This window comes from Branchiostoma floridae, chromosome 2, assembly GCF_000003815.2.
Source record: "Branchiostoma floridae strain S238N-H82 chromosome 2, Bfl_VNyyK, whole genome shotgun sequence".
NCBI lineage: Eukaryota > Metazoa > Chordata > Leptocardii > Amphioxiformes > Branchiostomatidae > Branchiostoma > Branchiostoma floridae.
In genome coordinates this window covers 20,794,904-20,801,075 of record NC_049980.1, presented here as the reverse complement: position 1 = coordinate 20,801,075, position 6,172 = coordinate 20,794,904, and positions in this window count along the sequence as shown.

Genomic DNA, 6,172 nt, shown 5'->3' with positions numbered 1-6,172 from the left:
GGGCAGGGCTTGACAGACGGGATGTCTGGTAGGGTTGGTTGGTTGTGGCCAGTTGGGATAGCCGCTGATTAACAGCACTTTCAGCAGATGACGCCGGGCATCGACAGTAGCGCCGTGCATATCGACCCGGGAGGAGGCGTCCTGATAATGCCGTACTTTATTACTGTACCAGGTCCGCGGAAAGTTGACTCTTAACAGACTACCGCTACGAGAGGAGCTGAGGTGGCGAACTGCAAATATTCAGCCCGACTGTCTTTACTTTGGACAATATTGCCATCGTAGGTTGTATTATTTTTGACCACAAACTTACACAACAAATTTTTAAAAAAGATGGCGAAAAACAAATGCAGGCAATTAAAGAAAAATGCACGGTCATTTGCAACCCTCTTCCATGCGTTACGTCTAGAATAGCCTCTAAGATACAGCGCAAAATCTAAGAACGGAGTATATGAGAGAGAAAGGGAGAAGTGCAGTTAAGATGAGACGAACACAATAGAATATGTGTGCTATAGAGATTAGACCGAGCTCTGGGAAATCGATAGAGTGCTGCCGAAGCTAGATAACCATCTGTCTGGGGCTGCTATTGAAATGGATTGGATCTTCCCTACAAATTGATTTCACCAAGATAAAGCGAAGTTCCACGCACGAAGGCTTGGTGAAAATGCGAAGCACGGAAACGCGCAAGCCCACGTACATGCAGCTATTGATAAACGCACGGCCGTGATGGGGAAATGGTAGGCAGCGGCGTCAAAAGGGCTGTATTGAGCGGGCGGACGGAATCTAAAGCTCAAGTCTCCAGTGACGCGTTCGGCACAAACGGATTCTGAGTAACAATATTGGAGGCTTTGCGGCTTGGTGGAGGGATGCATTGAAAAAAGGGATTTGCTGGGCTGGGTCTTACGTGCGCGCAAATGGTTCTTAGCGTGTGCACATGTAGGCACAGAATTCCCTGTGTGGGGATGAACCATGAATAGTTGATAAGGTATCAAAATATCGACTTTTTGAGTATTTATACAAGCAATCAACAGCCCAAATGACGTAATAGTTTTCGGACGTCAGACGTAATATGCACAAAATATGCTCAAATTTTGCATGAAGATAATGGCAAACTATACGAAAAGAAATGTGAAGATGGATCTATGCAAATTAGCAAATTGATATTCCAAAACCCATAGATTACACAAAACAGATTTCAGATGTATATCCTACTTTGCAAAACTATGGTTTATTTGAATTTTGATTTAATCAATGTTGTCGAACAAAGCTGGAAAGTTTGCTTTATTTCCGTGTACAGTTTGTGAGCAGTAACAGATCAAAATGTGTGGAAGATATTTCTCAAGTCCAATGAGAGACACTCTGCCCAAATACTAAACTTTGAGAATCATAACTTTGGAAGGTATTTCGAACTGTTCGTACAAAAACATGCTACAAGCCACATGGCCAATGAGAACAGTGGAATTGGAAATCACGGCAGCCGATTGGCTGCCCTCGAGGAAGCTGTACGCCAGTAGAGAAGAGTATTCCGCTCGCACGACTTCTACCGACGGAAGGTGGCCACCTTCCTACGAGTATTATCGAGGATGCTGTAAGAGTGGGGTGTTGGTTGAGAGGGCCCTGCGCCCCATTTCAAGGCTGTAGAGACTTGAGCATGCCGCCTTCACCGTGACTGGAATACAATACTGCGATACGGTGGATAGGGTGGGATGTAGGTCACGCGTAACAGGATGAACCACAAGCCAGATATTGCAAATCTAGAAGTGGAGGGGAGCGATGTACATGCAAGAGAGAGACGGGGAGCGACAGAGGAAAGTGCAACAACAAACAAAGCGCCCTGTGGCCAAGGGACAGTGGAGAATCACTGCCCTCATCTTACATGTAAGGTGGCGCGATGATGATAACGATGAAAGACAACAAAATGTGCTATATGCTAATATACCTGCGGCTCTTTTCAATCATTTCCTTATTGAATCAGAATGGTGAGCCGAATTTCATAGTTATTTTTGACCCCTGTATTGATTTGTACCATCTTATACTTAGGTATACCACCTATCTCCTACTCCGGTCACTTGGCCGAGGCTGGTCGTGCATCATTCTACCTTTACAATAGGACATGATATAGTCTCACCAATGGAAACATTCATTCAGCAAACGCCACTACTAAACCTCTACATGGCCGAATCCTTTGCAAATGAGTATTCATGGCCGCATCGATAAACAAGGATTGACTATTACATTTGCATCAAACCCATAGTAAGCTACACGTTTCCTGTTAGATACGTGTACATGAAATCAATATTACATAGGACTGTCAAGTCTGGACTGGTGATCACCTGTGTCACCTGGCCATTGTGACCATTAATTACCCCACTGATCCAATCAGCAAGCATCTTGTCTACAGATGCCTCTATCTAGTCATACTAGTAAACTGTGACCATTTTCTAACATGACCCATCTCCACATAAGTTACAAACTTAATACTGTTCTTCGCCCTACTTGCCTGCATCTGTGTAGTTAAGGGTGCATTTCTTCGTCTCGAGTGTAAGTACTAGTACTTGTAATTTCTGAGTAGGTTGGGCTCCTGTTAAATGTCCATCTTGTGTCTTGGCACACCAGACCATGTCAGTGCTAAATTTTGCAGGCTCCGCTCCTTGAAATGGTTGTGAACAAAACCGCTCAGGCTTGGTGGCTAAGCGGCACTCTATAGGGCGAGCAGTCAGAGTCATATATAGTATTCGGAATGGATAGAAAAATAACACCAAAGCTGGCGTCTAAAGCACCACAACTTTTAGTCTAGTTTCATGCATACCCAGCTGCTTCGAAAAGGTGGTGAGAATGGGCCTTTCGTGGGCACTCGTGTCCGCTGGCGAGAGATCTAACTGCACGAAGACGACACGCGGACGGGGAGCAATCTTCCTCGCACCGGGAGGTAAAGGCCATATGGGTAGTATTTACGACTATGACCAAATCGTGTTGTAAAGAAACAGCCGTTTTACGACAGCCATACGAAGTACAGCTGCACATTCACGACACGTTCTACAATACTGCTGGTGAACACTTTACGACTCTTTCAGCGAGGTGGACGAGGGCATTTTCTAGCCTATCGCGATACTTACATTACATATGTCACATTCTGGTATTGACTAAACGAAACCAAGCGTAACCACACGACATTCGCTTTGATGAGAAATTGTCTTCGCCTAAGCAACAAAAAAGGTGAAGAACTGGTGACGCTCTCATTGGAACAACATCTAACATATCATATAACGTCCACACTGTGGATATGATACTAAATATCATTTCCTTACTCGTGTTGTTGGAATGTTTGTTGGTTATTTGTAAGGTGTGATGATAAGGAGCTGTTAACAAAGGTTTCAGAGTATCTCAGCTTGTTTTTCAGTCAATAATTACATGATAAAGTCTCATGATATCGGTCTATACTGTTTCTTTTTCTTAGAATGTTCTGCATTAGTGTGTGCTGTAACACTTGCCTTACATCTTCAAACAAGACAGCGTAAGAAATGAATCTCACTATAATACGAAACTCGCCGTATTCTTAATATATTCAGAATCGATCCAGTTCTTTTTCTGGAAGATATTTATCAAAATCAATCCATTCATCAACCCTCACAGTCCAATCGGCTGTCGGCATGACCCGAGTGTCTTGATAGTCAATAAAGCAGATCTTACTCCCAAATATCAATGGGGTCTTTGCGATCTGAAGTGACGTTTCAATTCGCGGTAGCCAATGTGATTCGGGATTTAAAGAACGTGACACAGAAAGGGAAGTCAGTGTTCTGTTAGTGATGTACTTTTCCTGTATTTCGTTACATCACATGATAAAGAATAAATCTGGTGTACCCTAGTGTTCTTGAGTAAACACCAGATACATTGAGAATTCCGCCATCTTGGACTGGTTACTCAGGACACAAGTCTTGAAGGACATCTACAACATTCGGCGTCCTTTACTTACTTGTTCAGAAATCTAATCCCCGTAGGTCACTGTCACATGAGATGAATCTACATCAACGTCCAGTTGTCGGATTGCTGTATTAGTTCTTATCGATCTTTCGGCGGCGAAGGATACAGTCAAACGTCCACATGAGCTCCTACACATCATAGAAATTGGACCTAACACGTCTGACAAGGAGGGAACAAATCAGTTAACACCCTGGCTCCCAGATTCTAGTTTTTCTTGAATATCTTCATTTTCTTCATTTGGTGCATTACATGAATAAAGACAAACAGTTCAAGTTGAGCTAATACGAGCTGCAATTTGTTCCCACCCATGACTGTCACTCTGACAATACACTGCCCGGTATCTCAAGTTGGACGGCGTCAATCAAACTCGCCTGGGCAGCAAGCAGAGCGCAGGGACGCCCGGCGAGACAGCGCAGGGGTAATGCTATGGAGATTTACCCCCTTATCCACCTCAACTATACAGGCCTTCTAAAAGTTGTTAAGCCGGAAGGAAAAAATCAATATTGCAGAAAGAGATGGATACGTGGCGTTGTTTTGAAACAAGTTGCTGGCATAGCTAGACGGCTTGGTTTTCACATAAGGCCCGGTGCTACGTGTAGTGAACTTAGTCTATGACTGAAGGTTACTAATACGGCACTGAGAAATATGTTAATTCTTGGCAAAGATTTTAAATTCAAGCTTGGAAGGTTGTCTGGAGATTTTCCCGTATGGCGGTATTGTACAGTTGGAGGGCATGTTGGAGCTCCAACAGATGCCAGGACGACACTCAGTACAAACCTACCCAGTTTGCTGGAGACGGACATGAAGATTACAGTAGGTCCATTATAATGGCAAACGCACTCTGAGGGCTTAGGGGGCTTGCAAGATGCAAGACGCGCAGTGCAACAAAAATGACGATTGACTGATTGCAGTCGTAGGTTGTTTCCAAGGCTGTAGATACAGACCAAGAAGATGTTGATGATAATGATGATGTGTCTCTCTTTGCGCAAAAAAAGAATTATCAACGATATAATATCACTGCAATCTAGATAAAATTGAATATTTGGACATCATGTCATCATCTTTTTCTTTTAATCCAGTCCAACATCATATATGAATGGGAGATGCTGAATACAATAAGAGACAAGTTGGCTATCATCTTATAGTAAAAGAAAACTCCACGTTCGTGGTATATCAAATGTCAGTTTTACTTTTGAATTCCGGTCAAAAAAGGAGGTTGACAACAGGTGAATATGTGAAGTCTATACCCGGTCGCCCTGATGGCAGATGAAGACAAACTCTGGCCAATGAAATCAGCTCTACACTTCCCTGGAGCCCCTCCCACTCCCCATCGTCCTCAGACTCTCCGATCACAGTTCCGCCGTGAATCTGCTGGATTGATGACATGCGGAAGAGAGATTTACAGTCTACCCGGAGACGGGAGCGATAACTCGGGAAAAACAGATGATGCCAAGAGCTTTGCCGGGCATTATCGAGAGATGGTGCTATCAGTTAGGGGATTTTCCCGGCAGAGGAGCAAATCCGTTCGGCGTGAATTTGGGTGGTGTCCGAAAATTCCATCACTTATTCACTGGGAATGGGGCTTACCTTATTAAGCATTACGTTGCGTTAGAACGGATGTGCACACGACTTTGGGGTAGGATGGACGCTTACCATTGGAGAGCTATAATGGAGAAACAGCGTGGCCACACTTTTTATCTCTTTCAAAAGGTAGATAGGTGGTACTGATGGTCTATCGTGATATAGGGGCTCGTAAAGAAGTTGAAAGGATGTGATAGTATGGCGCCATACGTTGAGTTAGCCAAGGAAAGGTACGTGGATGCATATAAAAAGGATAAAACTTTTCGATTTTCCCGATACAACTTTACTGATCAACATTGAAACGGTCTACAGAGAAGTTCCAGGGTTTGATATGCTGATTGAAGACATTCGAAAGACGTTGCAAGAAAAAACACCGATGCATGATTTGCGGTGATGACTGTGATCAAGGAGGTTGGTTGGGAAAAGACTTTATTAAACTCCTTGCTGTGACCAAGGTTCCTCAACTGTGATCTGCTGCGGTGCCGGAAGTCGCCCCTTAATATAAGGTTACGCTATTCCACACCGATCGGAATCCGGTTTTAACCACTGTCTACTTTAGCCAACTACATGTGCGTACAAGGTACTTTTCATGATTTACCTTTTACTTCCTAAT